Source organism: Lutjanus erythropterus, chromosome 19 (genome assembly GCF_056507025.1).
Source record: "Lutjanus erythropterus isolate fLutEry1 chromosome 19, fLutEry1.hap2, whole genome shotgun sequence".
Taxonomy (NCBI): domain Eukaryota; kingdom Metazoa; phylum Chordata; class Actinopteri; order Lutjaniformes; family Lutjanidae; genus Lutjanus; species Lutjanus erythropterus.
The window spans coordinates 33,557,711-33,576,337 of record NC_139335.1 but is presented as its reverse complement, the minus strand read 5'-3'; the positions used below and the strand labels follow the sequence as shown (position 1 = coordinate 33,576,337).

General features: G+C 39.9%; 1 protein-coding gene across 7 annotated transcripts in view; it reads left to right on the top strand.

Annotated features, from left to right (window-relative positions):
* Positions 1-18,627, top strand: part of hoxb3a (homeobox B3a) — a 139,300-nt gene that overhangs the window by 26,751 nt on the left and 93,922 nt on the right. For 3 of the 7 annotated variants that reach the window (XM_084745131.1, XM_084745120.1, XM_084745119.1), the window contains exons 1-2: positions 153-307; positions 12,527-12,795. The gene's annotated coding sequence lies outside the window, so the exon portion shown is untranslated. Of the gene's footprint in view, positions 1-151; positions 308-11,799; positions 12,796-18,627 lie in introns of those variants that run through there. The other 4 variants (XM_084745124.1, XM_084745121.1, XM_084745118.1 and 1 more) reach the window with 3 other exon arrangements.

Here is an 18,627-nt window from a genome sequence, read left to right as displayed (position 1 = left end):
GGTCACGTGGGGTCCATAAAGTTAGTTTTATGGTTTTGGGGAGTTGACAATGTACTATATATTTCACATTCTAGAAAGCAAGTGACGGTTTAACGGCTTCGCGGGGATCCTAAAGGGGTCAGTAAAGTGGAGACAGAGCGGGAGAGGGAGGGAATGCGTGTGTGAGTGTGTGTATGAGAGAGAGAGCAGGCCACTACTACCGGCCGCTGCTCCTCTCCGGTTCACACGCGCAGCCCGGCGAGCTCCGGTCTGTGGCGCTCTGGACGCTGGGAAAAGCCGGTGGAGAGAAAGAGAACCAGGACGCACAGTAAGTAGTGTTTGAAGGCTGCCTGTAAGTGGGAGCTTAGCGAGGAGGGAGGGAGGAGGGAGAAAGAGAGGGAGAGCTGTGTAATTACCATGTCACTCACTCACTGCTGTATCAACGCGCTCGATGAGTACTGCGGAGCTCTGGTGTGTATGAGATATTTGAGATTCGTTGTTGTGGCTGGTTCGGACCGCGCGACGGTGGTGGCGTCACAGACGGAGTGAGATTCTGCTCGTGTGCACGCGCCCAGTGGTGTGTAGCTACTTTTGTGTAGCCTCCAGTGTATACTTCTGTGCGCTTTGGTGCGTGCTTAATGACGGCGCACAGGCACAGGAGAGTGCGCTGATGTAGTTTTGAGTGTGCAGAGGTGGCTGGCAGCAAACACAGAGAGGTTCACATCTGCCCAGTGGTTTTGTTCCCATGTGTATTTGTTTGTACGTGTGTAACATACCAATAGTTTGCAAATGTAAACTTATAAAGCACATTCTTCAGGATTTTTCTCAGACTTTCCGGACACTTTACCCTAAAACGTTTATATTTATCGTCCTGTGACTCAAGGAAAAATATCTTTCTAATGCGTTCACATACAGCAACTGATAAATCATTCATTTCCTGCGTTTAAACTTTAATAAGGACTTGTTAGATTGCTTGGACATTCAATGAAAAGATGAGGAAGTGACCTCAGATCGGTTGTTGTTTGATTTCCGAAGGTGTTGAACTGAACTGGCTCATATCTTCTCTCTGCCTCTGGATGACAGGGACACTATATGGTAATCATGCTGTGAAGTAGATTCATATTTCCTCTCTTAAGGCTTTTATTGGAGCATTTTTTGGAAAGGAAACACTCTACTATTTGTTTGTTTTGTCACTTTTACGCACGGCCATGTTGTGCGTAAAATGTTTTCCTTTAGTGATCAAAAGTTGGAAAGATTGTCAATGTGTGCTAATATTAACCAAGAGGTAAAAGGACAAGGACATACACACAGGCACACACATGCACGCACAGGCGCGCGCACACACACACTACGGTGATATGCGTCCTTGGGTACAAGAAAATCTTTGTCCGTCCCCCGCCCTTGTATTTTCCAGGCAGGATGGGTGTGAGTGAAAAAGCGTCGTGGATACAAACATTCCCAAGGCTCGCCATCAGAGTGCTTACAGGTTATTTTACACCATAGCTTTGGTCTGTTCTTTGACTCTCAACGCACACACACACACACACACACACACACACACACACACACACACACACACACACACACACACACACACACTTAAAATGAATCCGACAAAGATAAAACTTCCATGAAACAACTGAAACAAAAGGCCCAGATTAAACCAACTATAATACAGATTTTCAAGACTAAACCTTTTTTTTCTTATTTCAAAACACTTTTATCCGCGAGGGAAAGTGGCAGTAGCACTGCCCATCGAACCAAATATTAGTGACATTAGTAGAGCGTGACACCAATACATGTATTATGTAGATTGAATAATACACCAATGACATGCAAACACTGCAATGGCAACCAATCTATAATCACATATAAATATAACACCTTAATCGAAAGCTATGCCAATCACGTTCTGAATCGGAAAATAAACCACGTGACACAAAACATCCTGTATGACACTGAAACATGTAATAACATGCAACACCAGAACTCAAAATTCTGGTGTTGCAGCCGTCAAATCAGATTTAACACCTAAACAGCTGCACATTTGAAAACAAGGTGAATGAAAGCATTTCAGACACGCAGGGCTGATTGTACGGCATTAAATATTAAAGTAATAGCCGACTAATCAGGCCACCTGACACCAAAACTCTCAATTACTGTAAAACAGCCCAGTGGTTCAATGATGCAACATTTAAAACTATGTAACTATGTAAAGACAGCAGTGGAATAATATAAAATTTGTGATACAACAAATATCTGTTTAAAATAAACATAAATAAGAACATGTATAAAACTTTTTTGAGCTTAAGAAAATATGAAACAACATACTTGACAATGTGACGTAATTAATTCGACATACAAGACACAAACACACAAACAGCCTTATTGTTTGATAACGCAGAAAAGCAGCAGCTTTATGTGATGTTATGAAATACTAATGAAATAAGCGCAGGCTGAAGGTGGAGGTGTTAACAGTGCAGCGTCTGACCCTGTAAATCTTTATTAGTCCTCCACACTCTGTCCCTCTGATGTCTGAAGCAGGACTGGAGCTGTCAAACAGCCCGGCTACCAGTCACGCGGCGCCGTCCCCTCCTCGCGCTCGCTCTTATTGCTTAGATCCATCATGTAAATTGTTTAATGTCTCGTGTCACGACGGACGCTCACATTTCGGTATATACCGAGAGGAGTTCTAAAAGTTTTTTTTTTTTTTTTTTTTTTTTTTAAACATTCAATCACTGCAGCGGTGGATGGTTATCATCCAATCTGCGGCGGATCAAAGGAGCGACGTCACAATAAAATAATAAAATTAATAGGCTCCTTTTGTGTTAAGACCAACCGCAACACGTCGCCCTGAAGAGGCCGACAAATACGGTGAGGAGAGGTGGATAATGACAGCATTGACATGTAACAGAGGAGGTATTATTACTTACAAATGTATGACAGAATCTTTGAAATTGACTCAAGTGGCAACACAACTAAGTAAATAGAAACAAAAATAAATAAATAAATAAATAAATAAATAAAATTAGAAAATATATAGACTACAGACTCTACCTGCTAAGAAAGACCGTGAGTTAAAAGCTCTGGAAAAAGATACTGGACATTGGCTTAAGTGTTTTTTCGTCTAATACAAAAGTACGAGAAATCTTAATTTGTTAATTGATTTGGCCTTACTCAAAAAACAATAACAAAATAAACAAAACAAACAAAAAACATGCAACCAGATTGGCTTAAAATTGGTCAATAAAGTAGAAGAGGCATTGTATACTGAACTAACAAAATTTTATTCAGTTACAATAGAGTCTTGAATCTATTCTAGTTTCTACTGTCCACTGTCACTGTCCTCTTCCACTGTCATCTGTCATTTTCTTGGACAGCCTATTTCGTGTATACATGCATATAAACGTATTTTATTTCTTTTTAGGAACTTTTCACCAAACAATGACAATGTTCTGTATTCATTTATATATATATATATATATATATATATATATATATATATATATATATATATATATATATATATATATACATACGCAGAGAGAGAGAGAGAGAGAGAGAGAGAGAGAGAGAGAGAGAGATACCACACACACAATTCAAGGTATAAGTAAACCTAAACTAAACCTGCTTAACTAAACTAAACTAAACCTGCTCTTACAGTATTTATACAGTACTTCACGCATGAACGTATTTCTCTTCTGCCAGGACCCACACAGTTAATCCACTGTCCTCTGCAGTCCTGCTAATAAGAGAGGAGGATTCTGCTTTCGGAAGTCCCTCTCTGCTCTCAAACTCTCATTTATTATGTTCACTTTACATGTGAAGCCAGCCTGCTGCCGCTGCTGCCTCGATGCATTTTCAGTCTGGGGATTCCAGGCGCTGCCCTCCGCCATCGCAATGATTTTTCACGAGCTTCACAAGAATGTTATTTAGAGTCATGCTCGGGATACCATAAATTATTCGAACACCAGTGGAGAAAAAAAAGCAAGTTATACTTTTCTCCAGAATTACGGAATAAATGTTAATTTCTCACAACAGATGCTAAATAACATCTAACTTTTTACATTTAAATTCGTACCTCTGAAAATAGAAATGAAGACAAAAAAACCCATCCTATGTTTTCCAGACTGTATTTTATAATAATAGAATACTAGTACATTTTATTATAATATATCCAAATAATATATGCAATAATTTTCCAATCATATCAGCCAAAATGGATCTCCAGTTCCACAACCGTGCGTCCACAAGCTACCAACTTTATGGGGCTTTTTTTTTCTTTCATTTTTTAAAATATATTTCTGTTAAAAATATATAAACATATAAAATATTATTATGCTACATTTGGCTTCTTGTCGCTTGGTTTGGACTATGTCTGTAATTGTTCCTGCTTCATTTTAAAATGAAACAAAAATAGCAGGTATTTAAGAATATATCAGATATCTCGATAAATAGTATCTCAGTGCGTACTGGACTGTGATCTAATGTATTATAATATTTTTATTTCTACTTATTTCTTCATAAAATGGATGTCTACTGACTGTGGTATTGTTTTAGCTTTGCAGTTGTACATACATACTTCAAACATTCGTTGCAAAAGACAATTTATGTCATTTTTTAAAAACATGTTTAGGTCATGACTGTTTACTTTTATTTTAATAAAGAAGAAAAACAAAAGCACTTTAAGCTGAAAGAAAAAAATCCATAGAAAGCCCATACAAAAATGCTGTACATGTCAGATTTATTATTTAATAATGATATTTTTAAATCGTAATTTCCCTTTGTTTATTAATATTGCGATAAATATCGCATTTTGGACTTTTTTGGTAACCTATTATGGTACCTTGAGTTTCCGATGTCTTTACATCCCTTAAAAAATCAACATGTTTTTACATGTGTGTATGTTATGTAGCCAGCCTTTTTTCTAGCATGACAAAAATGAATTTTGTATTTCCTGCGTGCCTAACGGTTCATAGCCTACCCCCCCACCCATATGCACATTTGTGAGTGTGTGTGTGCGCGCGCGCTACGGGTCCTTGAGGAAGTTTCAGTTCAGTAAACAGGAAGGCGAAAAAACTCCCCATTTCATTTTTCATCAACTTCCTCCTTTTAATGATGATACAGGAACACCCCCCACCGCGTCCCCGGCCTCTCCAAACATACACACACACACACACACACACAGGGACGGGACATGACACGCGTGACACAAATGTAGTTCCTTTTCTTGTCGGGATAAGTGAGAGAGGCTGTGACATGGGAAGGCCCGGCAGCACCAGCTCTGTATGGGCTCCTTTGTTTTTGCTGTGTGTGTCATCTGTTTCCCGTTTATGTACACAGGGCAGCTCCAGCCTGCAGAGCCGCCTCTTCGCGGCATTATGTGCATTATGTGTGTGTTATGTGTACGGGCTTGCTGCTCCTTTGAACCTGTCGAGGCTGTCACAAGGCGCTGAGTTTGGCTTTACAGTCTGTGTGTTGGTGATGATGAGTGGGGTGAGTAACTAATGCGACCGGCCCCTTGTGTTTTTCATCTTGTTGCTTTAAAGGTGTGTTTGTCCGTGTGTGTGTGTGTGTGTGTAAGAGAGAGCAGCCCGGGCTTTGTGTGTGGGAGTGACTGGGGTGTGTTCTGTTGTGTTTGTTGGGTTTATTGGCAGGGCATGAGAGAGCTGAGAGGGAGAGAAAGGTGAATGACCCGGGCATGGGAAGATCCTGTGTGTGTTTGTACAGAAACCACCGGCATGAAACACTTGCGCTGCTTTTTTGAGGTAATTTCGTTAAATTTGCGCTATTTGGTGCGTATTTACACTCGAGTCCATTTTGTGGGTTGGGTTTGTAGGCAGTACGTATATTATGAAGCCTAGTCTATTTAAACAGGAGAAAACAGTCCATGTTCCCTTCAACACACTCACACACACACACGGACACACACACACACACACTCCTGGTTCCCCTTTTCCCGCTGCAGCATCTCCTGTGATTGCTTTACGTTTAAATCGGCATTTGCGAAGCCTTAATGTCTTCTGCATACTGATAGGGGTGAACCGAGCGGCCACGTCTCATGAATAATGCAAGAGCAGGAGTCACCGCGAGGTCAGCAGACAGGCTCGAGCCACGCAGGCGCAGGAAGAGAAGAAAGCAAACCCCCATGCATGCGTGTGTGTGTTTTTGTGTTTGTGTGTTTATTTCAACAACACAGAGGAAAGGATTTAACAACTGGCTGCTTTTATTGATCCGTCAGTGTCCTCAATTTCCAGGTCAGGAGGGAGGGAAGTTTACCGCAGACAAACTAAAAACTTCCACTTTCTTAATCAGTCTGTCTGAATAAATACAGCCAAGCCAACAACCAAAACAGATGCTATTACGATCACGATTAATATGAGAAAAAAATAATCTATGACACAGATAAATAGCTATATTTACCAAAGATTTCAGTAAAAATTGGTGACACACGTCTGTATAAATTAGCTTGAACCATGTCCTAAATCAACGTTGAATGCTGGAAATAAAGTCAAACAAGCCTTGATTGGGTTGTTATTTTAAAGCGCTGTTGCAGTCAATAAAGGCTTTTATCAGCGCTGCTTTGTGAGAGCAGAAATAAAGACTGGATAAGACCAGAATAGCTTTTGTTTGCTTTACCGATGGGTTATGACAAGCTGATAACCTTGCAAATATTTAAAGTTACCCTGGTCATGGGTGGGTATTATGTTTATTTTTCAGGTTATGCCATGTACGCCCCAGTAACACACTCCTAGAAAGACTATAGTTAGAAGTTGGCATAAGATTGATTCTTTCACTATTACTTTTCATTATTATGATGTACACTGACGTTCAATATCATGTGCTATCTTTACATTCATTATCTGCTGCAATATAACTTTTTATTACCTCTCTCGATCACTGCCAATATTACTTTCAGTGTACTTGCCATTACCACCGTTTCTATTTAGCTTACTTTTGTACTTATCTTAGTTCTATTGTTATTTTTTGAGGTACGATTCCTTTACATTTACTCATTATATACTTTACATTCATCTTTATTTGATGCGCTATTGTTATTCTTGTGTTAATAATTTTGCAACAATCTGGGACAATAATTTCCTAATAATAAAGTCCTGTCTTATCTTATCTTATCATATCATATTTTATTTTATCTTACCTTGTCTTTAAAGAAAAAACAATCTTCCAAGTTATTCAAATGTAGCCTAAGCTTGTTCTGAGGGCATTTGTGACCCAAAAGTTACAGACACGGTTAGCTGTGCTAAAATTGTATGTCAAATCAATGATGTTATCAACGCAACATGCACATTTATCCTGTGCTACTGTCACTTTATACAACTTCTATTTAGGGCCAGCTGGTATTATTATTATTAGGAGTGCTAAAAGCAATAAGAGACAAATAAGCTGGTAGCCTGTTACTGGACCGACAACAACTACAAACTACCAGTATTCTACTGCTTAATACTACTATCACTACACTACTACTACTACTACTACTAATAATAATAATAATAATAATAATAATAATAATAACCATCATAATCATAATCATAATCATAATCATACTAATAATAGTGGTAGTAGCAGCCTACTATAAACAAGTAGAATGTATGGCTACTAGCCCTTTTCACGTCCTACTGATAATAATAAGGTAAACACAGGTGTAACCAATGGTATTAAATTTCGGTCCCGTTCCATTTAGTGTAGCAAAGCCTTTCCAGTGAGCATCCATGGACAATAGCAGTACACCGAGTGTTTGCCACGGGACTTAAATGAATATCACTGGGAAAAACCTGTTTACTTTGCTATTTCATGCCAAAATGGCTGCCGTGTACTAGGTATAAAAGCCATAGTTATATCGGCCAACGCCTTTTAATATCAGTTTTTTTCGGTCCTGAACGACGCCATCCCCTGCGCACTGTAAGGGTTTTCCGCCCCGACAGAATTAACAAGTTTTGATCCTGTTTTAAATCGTGACTCCCTGGTCACAGTGTGAATCAGAGGATTTTATTCTCCCAGAGAATGCAGCTCTCTCGCGCCGCCACCAGAGCCCGCTTCAGACCAGTATAGGACGGTGAGAAGCAGCGCGAGAGCCCCCGCGAGCCCCACTCTGTTCATACCTCCCTCCCAGCACGCGCCCCCGTCCTCTTGACTCCTAACCGACGATAACCTGTAACAACCTCCCGCCTCTGCCTCGCTGTTCAAATATACAACTGTCACAAGTGTCCCCGTCTGTTGCAGGTGATTAATGGTGAGCCTACGAACACACACACACACACACACACACACACGTATTTTCAGGGTAATGTACAGAAAGACAGATAAAAAATACCACTTTAGGGAGCTGTTGTCGAATAATTTCCGCCTCTTTGCTGTTGTTAGCAGCAGAGAGGACAAATTAACCCCTGCAGCAGCACCAGGCTCAGTTAGAGGCAACAAACTGGACAGCTTTAAAGCCAGCGAGTGAGTTAAAACATATACTGTCGTGGTTTCTGTCCTTCCTCTTTCCCTCTGTCTTCCTGCCCGAGGCCAGCCAGAGGAGCGGCCAGAATCCAGGGTTATTATCAGGAGAACAGCCGGGCTGGATGTCCGAGCTAACAGGCAGCCTGCAGCAGAAGGTTCACGAAGTTGAAGGGTCAAAAGTTCACCGTCGTGCGTGAGTTCCGCCCTCGCCTCTCCTCTCCTCTACTCACCCACTCCTCCATTCCAGGCCGATTGCTGTATGTCAAAGGCAAAAAAAAAAGGGAGGGAGTAAGAGGAGCAGAGGTAGGCGGGAGGGGGTACAGATGAGAGAAATGATAGCAGGAGGCAAAGGAGAGGTGAAGGCCTGACCTTCCCTTCCCTTCCCCGGTAACAAAAGCAAAGCTCCTCCCGCCGCTGCAGTGTACAGAGGGAGAGATGAAGGGGAGAGAAAGACAGGAAAAAATGGAGGGGTTGAAGGTGGCGGTGGGAGGGCGGAAGGTATTCGGTGACATGGAGGTGGGTGAGTGGATATCTGAGGGGGGGTGCAGGTGTTTGGCTGCACACTTTGTTCACACCAGCTAACATTTGTGGCCTATTTCATATGGAGTCACTTTTCTTAGAGGTTATTTCATAGAGATGAGGTGAAGGGAAGGGGTAAGTACAATGGAAAGGGGCAGGTAGCGGAAAAAAAAGAAAAAAACAAACAAAAACAAACTTGTTATCAAATGAATCTGTGCCACAAGGCGATGAAACAGGCCCTGTCCACACAAGATTTGAATTAAGATAATACCCTAATAATAACAGGCCAAGTAACAACAATAAAAATAAACCATAAATGCACAAAACAAAATGATCCTCATGTATTTCATCTGTATATCAGAAAGAATCATATTCATAATAATCAAATTCATTTACTTCTGCTACTATCACATCCAGACTAATAGCATTTATGGACACAGCCTTTGGCTTAAAACTGTACAGTGTCCAACGGCAATTGTTTAACTGTAAAATTGTGATAAGGTTTAAATATGTTTTTTTTTTTCTTTTGTACTCTTCTGAACTTTTCTGCTATTATCCACTTATCATCAACCACAGATCATTCAGGGAAAAGTGACTGAGCCCTGAACTGTTTTACAGCAACGTCAATAATAACAATAAAATGACTAAAGAGTTTCAACAAATACCCAGCAGACCTGTCTGGCAAGAAAGATATACAACAAATAATGGTAAAACTGTACTCCATATTACTAATGATTATTTATTAAAAATCTCAGCATGTTAATATTTTGGAAAGCAGCAATCTTTACAATAATACTAATCATATATTGTAGTATTTGTCATAAATATTGTGATATTTTACTGTCACTGACAAATATTCAAATTCACTTAACAGCAAAGAGGCTGTAATCAATATTATGAGCATAGAAAATGTGTGTGTGTGTGTGTGTGTGTGTGTGTGTGTGTGTGTGTGTGTGTGTGTGTGTATGTTTGTGCAGAGAGAGCGATTAGTTGGTGCAAAATGTTCGTTTTATGCTCAAAGCTAACAGCTATTTATATTTAACCCCAGACCATTTTGGAGAGGGAGTTTAACAAAGCAGAGCTCTTCCTCTCCTCGGCCCTTATCAGCACGAGCCTGTCAGAAATAAACCCTTATCTTGCGCACCATCCATAAAATATTACTCTCCTTATCTGATTTTTCCACTGCAAGATGAATGTCTGTCCCGTTTACTTTTCTAGCTGAGAAGAATTAGCCTCAAACCCTCTTCCTTCTGCTGTCCATCCGACTGTCTTCTTTCTTTTTCTTTCTTTCTTCCTTTTGTTGAAAAGTTGAGCAGCAATTTTATACATATATCTGTATACATATATATGCAAAGACTAATGTATTATTTACTTGACTATTAAATTCTGCAATTGCTTTGATAATTGATCGATTGTTTTGAGTCTTTTTTAAGAAAAAATGTCCATATTTTTATTTCTGCTTCTATGAATATATGTAAATTAACTTGAATAGAAAAATAAGCAAATGTACATAAAATGCTGCATATAGAACAAACAACATCTGCATAAATGTATACTGATAAAGACCGATATAGTTGTGATAGGCCGATATCAGCTACCTGACACATCTGGCTCTACTGGCAACATGTTTGTATATGGGGAGATATTCAAACTGAGTGAACAGGTTGAAAACATGATAAAATAAAATAAAAAAAAAAAAAAATGAAACGAGCAGGCTGTATCTGAAACAGAATCTTACTCAGGAGTGATAAAAAAAAAAATCCAGACTAAGAGAACAGCAGTTCTTCATGGTCCGCTTGTTTGTTTGCTCCTTTTACCTCAAACAATGCGTCAGAAACCACCAGAACACATCGTTTAATCTCAGCTGCTGTTGGATTGCACCGTTTGGACACATATTGTTGGAGCTATGCTTTATGGTTAAAATGAGGAAGGGATATGGGGTGGAGGGGGACTGAAAGGAGGGGAAATTAGTTGCAACAGAGGAGCAAAATGATAATTCAGTAAATAAATAATCCGCTTATTGACGTAAACACGCTGGCCTGGGCTGGCACGGCTCCGCCTGGCCCGGTTTCTCCCCCCACATCCCCAAAAGGTAATGGCAGAATAACGACGTTACAGATTCCGTCTTTTTCTAAAGGTTCATCCCGAGTTCACCGAATTAATTAAATTTAGGTCGTGGCGCGCGCCTGTCGGTGGTGAGTCTTAATTATCTATACCATTTGCGCGTGCATGACCCTCCTAAAACGCCAAATCATTTTCTTTGTTTTTATCTATCTTTACATTCAGATAAAACATTTAGAAAAATCTGATGTAAATAGAAATACAGCTAGACAGCAGAAATATGGCAAGGCCTGCACATCTGTGTCTGTATCTGTACCCGACATTCTGCTGATAAAATGTGGAAATACAATGAAAGGAATAGCAGTCGAATGAGTAGGGAGAGTTGTGGACATATGGCTGCAGTTAACTCGATAAAAATCCATCGCCGGGCTGCAGAGAGTCGAATAACATCAATATAAATCCACCTGATACCTCCGTGTCTGATCTCCATGCGGCTCAGAGCCTGTTAAGCGCACTAAAAACGTTTGTTTATGCGAACGAGCTGCAATACAACACATTTGTTTCTACAAAATGTTCATGTACAAGCCTCTGAAGTGATGGTGCGGTTAGATGCTGCGGGTTCACATGTCAGCGTGCTCGGCGGTGTCATTTATATTTATACAACAAAAGGAAAAGGAGAAATGATCCTGGAAGAAAAGAAAAAAATCTGTGTGAGAGAAAGAGAAAGACCCCCCCCTCCCTCCTACACATCTACTGGCCATTTTTCTTCAAAGTAATGACTCCAACTCAATTTAGTATGACGGAGAGGGAGAGAGAGAGGACAAAATGACAGAAAGAGGGGATGAGTGAGAGAGAGAGGTGGAAATGGCAGAAAGAAAGGGTGTGGAAAAAGGAGGGGGGACGAGAGAAAGAGAAGGAGAGGGGGGCTTGGCTGTTCTCGGGGTGAACGGGAGGTCAGCGCGTCTCACCAATATTAAAATGTGTACCGGGGACGCGGGGTGACACGCCTCGCCCGTTAAACAAAGAGTGTGCCAAACTGGCAGATTAATTTGAAAACTTGAGTCCATGCACACACACACACAACACTTAATGCCTTAAAGAGCCCACAGTCTCCACAGCAGCCCTGCTCGCTCTCCCTCAGCCCCAAACCGCTCTCTCCAACACCGGGAAACACGGGGGAACGGCAACCGGTGATGGGGGGTTTTCTTCCACCATGTAGCGCCGATTCTTTCGGTGTTTTTACGCACGGAGCGCACGGTGCTGGTGTCACAGCGTTACTGCGACGTGTTGATTTGTTTGCGCTGGATTACCTCCTTTAACTCCATCGTAGTGTTGCGTTTATTTAAACGCAGATTCTGAGCGATTCATTTCGGATACAGTCGTGTTTACGCCTTAACGGAGACGCGGATTTGCGCGTGTGCTTGCGTGCGTGCATGTGAGCGGGGGTGTCCGCGGAAATGACAACGACTTTTTTTTTGTTTTTTTTTTTTTTGTTTTTTTTTAGATACCACGAAGAATCCCGAAGAGGTCAAAAACCTGTGGCGTCAGGAGGAGAAGAAGAAGAAGAGAGAGGGGGGAATGAGGTGTGAATGCTGAAGTAGGAAGGCGAAAAGAGGAAAAGGAGTGGATCGCAGCTGCCACTTTGTTGGACATGTAAAGGAGAAGACGAGGAAAAAAGGAGAAGATGTAAAAATGATAACTAGAGGAAAAATGGTTGAAATCAACGTGACGACGACGCCAGAAAGGAGAGGCGGATCCGCGAGCTACAGACGAGTGAGTACACAAAAAATAGAAATCGCCGTGTAGAAGAGGAAGCTTCTTCATTTGCATATCGCTGTGTGTGTGTGTGTGTGTGTGTGTGTGTGTGTGTGTGTGTGTGTGTGCCCGTGCCCGCTTTCTTGCTCGTACCGTGTGTGTGTGTGTGTGTGTGTGTGGGGCAGGTGCTTTGCCCATGCTGGGAGGAAGGGAAAGACCACGTGTTGCAGAAGCTGCCGCAGAACCCCCTCCTCACACCATCCTCCCCTCCCTCCTCTTCCTCAACACAGTGTACTTTATAATGACTTTATCAATTCATATGTTTTGATCGATCATAAGCCGTGCATGTCACGCTGTGGGTATTTGAACTGTGTTTTCTCCATTTTCTTCACAGTACCTTCACTATCACGCTGGTTAATTAGTTAGCCTAATTAAGCCACTTGGGGCTGCCTGACTTCAGGGTGCACTACAGACATTTTGGCAATAATTTAAGTTTTGCTGTACCCAAGAACCCCATTTCCCCTCCTCTTGCCAACCAGACTGAGAGCTGCAACGATTAATCAATTAATTGTCAACTATTAAATTAATCACCAAGTATTTTGATAATCAGTTAATCAGTTTGATAATTTTTTTAAGGAGAAGAATGTCAAAAATCTTTTATTTCAGTCTGTCAAAGGTGAATATCTTCTGATGGACATTTGAGGAAATCATGTCAGGTTTTTAGAAACTGATAGACATTTTTCTCGATTTTCTGACATTTTTAGACACAACATCTATTCGATTAATCAAGAAAATATTGACAGATCAATGTATAGTGAAAATAATCTTTAGTTGAGGCCTTGCAGACAAATTAATCACCAGCAACTATCAGTTTGAGTATTTTTTAAGGAGAAAAAGTCAAAATTCTCTGAATTCAGTCTGTTAAATGTGAACATTTTCAGATGGACATTTGAGGAAGTCATCTTTGGTTTTGGAAGACAATGACTGTCATTTTTCACCTTTTTCTCACATTGTATATATGCAACATCTAATTGATCACCTGAGAATATACCAACAGATCAATTAATAATGAAAATAATCTGTAGTTTAGGCCTTCCAGACACCAATTTATAATGGTATGTTGAAGTATTAATGAACATAATCAAATAGATAGATAGATAGATAGATAGATAGATAGATAGATAGATAGATAGATAGATAGATAGATAGATAGATGGATAGACAGATAGATAGATGTAGTGTTTTTATTAACCCCTTCAAGCTCTGCAGCATAACCACACACACACACAGCTACACACACCACACACACTGTCACCAATATGGCTACTGAGGGTGAAGGCGAGGTCTTGGCCAGTAGAAGGTTAAAGGTCACGCTTGACAACTTTCTCCCCTTACAGCCTTAAATTCAATTTGGAAACGTATTTCTACAATGCTCTGTATGCAATTTATTTTCACATAGCTTTATTGCCAAAGATTGGAGTGTTAAAATGTACCAGTTTGAGCTTCTGTGTTTGTACTGGTGTACAGATTGCAGAAATTCGGTGGGAACGTCCCACATGTGGCATCATTGTTCTGTGAAGAAAAATACAGCGACCATGAATGAATGTTTTTATGCAACGCTCTTGACCCAGCGTGAGCTCTGCTGCGGTTTTATCAGTTTGCATCCAGATGTGTGGTTTTTCTGCTGTTGATGTATAAGCACATGGTGTATCAAGCGTGTTAGCAATATGAGTCTGCAGAAAGCGGCAGCGGTTTCACATGTTTATTTTCCTCTGCTGATTGCTAATGTGCTGATTCTTTGATTATACGCTGCTTGTGGAATAAAATGCTCCGATCCTACAGGGAGCGTTTGTTTCTTTTCATCGTTTGTGCTCCTAAATCAAAACACGTTGCGCTGATGCTGCACATACCCAGCCTGTGTTCACCAACCAGGCCAAATACGCCACGAGTCCATTTTTAGGGCCTGTTAGGATGTTTATATGCGTCTAGTCAACACCAACAATGAATTAGCTTGGATGTGTTTTTTCTATTTTTTTTAATTCATGTTTGTAATTAAATTTTAGCTATTTTAAAAGGCTGGGATGTTGTGATTGCAGTGTAGGGAAATGGTTTCATTTTCAGTTAGATTTGACTCAAAAGAGGGGAGGATATTTGGAGATGTATTACTGGGTTTTACTGAACAAAGATAAGGCGCAGCAGTATTTCTCTGGTCATTTTGCCAGAGAAATATTTCCTCCCTGCTGTTTATATTCCTCACTTCTACCTGACTCGCTGCAGGCTGCTGGTCCGCCTGCTGCATTGTGAAATTAATTTAATTTTATATAGTCAGAGCTTCACACAATAGACATACTATCCCAGAAAACACCTTCAGATTAATACTTGCCACACGGAGGGAGGGACAGGCCTCTGCAGCACTTCATTTTTTTTCTCTGTCCGATACTTTGCATGACAATAACCAGGGGAATGGAGCTCGATGTATTTTTCAAACTGCACAAAGGAGCTAAACCACATTTCTCTTCTTCGTTGTTGTCCCTGTAGCTTTTTCACCTCGGTAATATTTCAGAACATTGACATCTCCGGTCGCTGCACATAATGAGGCCGCTTAACCCTTCAATATGTTCATTTTAATTCTCTCGTTTTTGCTTTATATGAGAGAAAAAAAAATCGGTGGCTTTTAATGCAGTATTTTAGGCTAAGTTTAAAAAGGATAAGCAAAAATGAGACAATGTGGTCATTTTTTTTTCTTTTGCGCAGCCTCATTTCCTCATGAAACGACGAACTCTTACCTTAATGTTTGTTCAGATTAATCCATTTTAGACAGATGTTTAATCCCAGTTTGTAGGAGTAGAAAAGGCAGCGATAAGTCAGCAGCTTTGCCAACAACAAACTGAGTTTGTGAGCCGCTGATGGGACAAACTTGTTAAAGGTCGTAAATTGTGAGGGGAACTTTAAAGTTATTTATTCACCCCGGCTCTCTTCCGCTGCTTGAATATTTTATTGCTTTTTATTCCACCCCCCTCTTCCTCCCTTCAAAACCCTTTCAACCTCACCGTTTGAGCTTGTTGGTGTTTGAGCTGTAAACGGAATTGACCCGCAATAAAAGTCACATGTTTAAATCCAGATCCGTTGACCTTTTCCACTCACTGCATCCCGCTATAAGTCATCCTCTCTATCTCTGTGTCTGTCTCGGTGTCTGCAGCGACATTACATCTAAATGTTACAGCAGAGAGAGCCCGTATTTTAAATTTGAACTCTGGAGCAGCAGCATGTGTGTGTGTGCGTGTGTGTGTGTGTGTGTGTGTGTGTGTGTGCAAACAAGACAGTCTGGTTTTTCAGGTGGGTTGCCAGAACTGGTGAAGTGGTCCTTAGCTTCCTGACAGGTTAGGATTTATAACATTTAAATAATCTAAATGCGAAATATGAAGGATTTTGTTTGTTTTACATATTTCAGGAGCACATTTTTAAATGCAAAAAGATGCTTTTAGTGTCATTAGAGATTTCTTTATGTGTTGATATTTACACTTGCAACCATTAGTCAATTCATTGATAAACTGATTGAAAGAAAATTAAAAGCCAACTATTTTAATAATAGATTGATCATTTCATTTTTCAAGCAAAAATGTTCCTTAAATGTGAGGATTGTCTGCTTTTCTTTGTCCTTTATGACAGTAGGTCAGGAGTCTTTGGGTTTTGGATTGTTGGTTGGACAAAAGTGACAATTTAAAGACGTCACTTTGGGCACTGGAATTTTTGAGTTTTTTAATGATTAATTGATTGGTCGAAAAAAAAAAAAATTGGCATATTACTTAAAGAGAACCAAATCAAATAATTGCTGTAGCCCTGTTGCATTACATTACTCCCGGAACATATTGGCGTTTTTCTAAATGTCTCTGAGCTTGTGTGGCTCTGCGTTTAGCACATTGACCTCTACCTGAAGCCTGCAGAGACAATAGGCTCCCGTTGAACTGAATGCCTGCTGCTGACAAACTTGACAGAGGGAAGGGAAGTGCTGCAGTCAGACTCAACACACCTTGATCGATACCTGAGCTGACCCGCAGCAGAGGGAGAGGTCAAGGTGACAGAAACACACCCACACCTGCGCACAACAGAATAGAATAGAATAGAATAGAATAGAATAGAATAGAAACTGCACCAGATTACATTGGAAGTAAACACAACAACAAAAAAGAAGAAGAAGAAGAAGAGGAGGAGGAGGAAGAAAAGAAAGAAATAAAACAAACCCGTAGGATAGATTAAGCAGATTAGAAGCAGGTTGGCAGAAGTCTCAACTCTCTGCTTTTGTTGTCCACTCTGGTGATGTATGAGCAACTTTTGGAGGAAATAGAGAACAGCAATATTGCCTGCAGCAGGGATGGAGTGTCAGTGTCACAAAATCAATGTGGGAGCAGCACAGGAGCAGATAGAAATTACATGAAAAATACAGCAGGAAAAAACAAATGAAAGAGCTTCAAAATGCATCTTGAGCACAGTCCCTTCCCTTATATTCATGTGAATTTTTATTTTATTTTTGCACTTTAATTATGTATTTCCTAGCTTTTTAATGTGATATGATGTGCACTAAAATAACATGTAAAATGTATATTAAATACATTTAAATCAAAGTGTATTTAATTGGCCTGGTATTTTTATACTCCATTTGAATTGCTTTAATTGTAAGTTACTGCCTTTATTTAAGCAGTTATTCAAATAGATAGATAGATAGATAGATAGATAGATAGATAGACTGATTGATTGATTGATTGATTGATTGATAGATGGGGAAGAAAAGAAGAACGAAAAAACGATTAGGGTGCAGGCCCGTGTGTGTGTGTGTGTGTGTGTGTGTGTGTGTGTGTGTGTGGGTCAGATCACTTTTTAATTCAGTTAAATCAGAGTTTTGGAGACAGACTGCAATTCATTTAGCATAGTGAAGGGACATTTATTCATTTATTCATTGGTCCATCCATTCTTCAGTCAGATGATTCAGAACATTTTTTTGATAGGACCGTGTTTCCCCGTGCCAAGCGATTTGTCTTTTCTTTCTTTCATTTAATTGTGTTCATTCTGTTAGAACGCTCCACGGTTGCAGCTGCCAAGTTTTTTTTTTTTCCTTTTTCTTTTTCTTTTGGATAATTACAGATGTAATTAGCTCAATTGTGTGTGGTTATTACATGGATGGAAAGCTTTAGAAATATTTGGGTTTTGAGTAAAACATTCGTTTTAAACGGAGCCGCGAGGAACTACTAACTGGTCCAGCAAAATATTTAGATAGATGAAAAAGAGATAAAAATCTTTGTCACTGACAGAGGCCTGTTCTCCTCTTCACAGTAAAATAATATTTAGTTTTAAACCGGCAATAATTATAGTTTTGTATGACTATTATTATGTTTTCATATCGTAAATTATATTATTATATTTCACAATTAATCCTGTGCATTTCATTTTCACTAATTGTCACAGCTTAAAAAAATACCGATAAGTAATGATTAATTTAATGCACGCTCCAACAAAATAAAGAGGAAGGCCTTTATTTTTACATTGCAATATTTATTTTGTGTTTTCTCATTTATTCCTGCATATAGAAACATAATTTAAACGGTCTGTAATGCATCTTCGAGCACACCTGTCCACATCTCCATCGCTCTCAAGAAGAAAATAAAAAGTAACAACTTTAAAATGTTTCTTTTATTTCACCTTCTTGTTTTATTTGCGAGTTAATGGTCGCCCCTTGACTTCCAGGAAGTGTTACAGCGTTATAACTTCATTTCCCAGATCCCCACCAGCAGCGAGGGGGTCATAGGTCATACACTGTACAGATGGATGGAAATATTCCAGTGTGGCTGCGGCAGG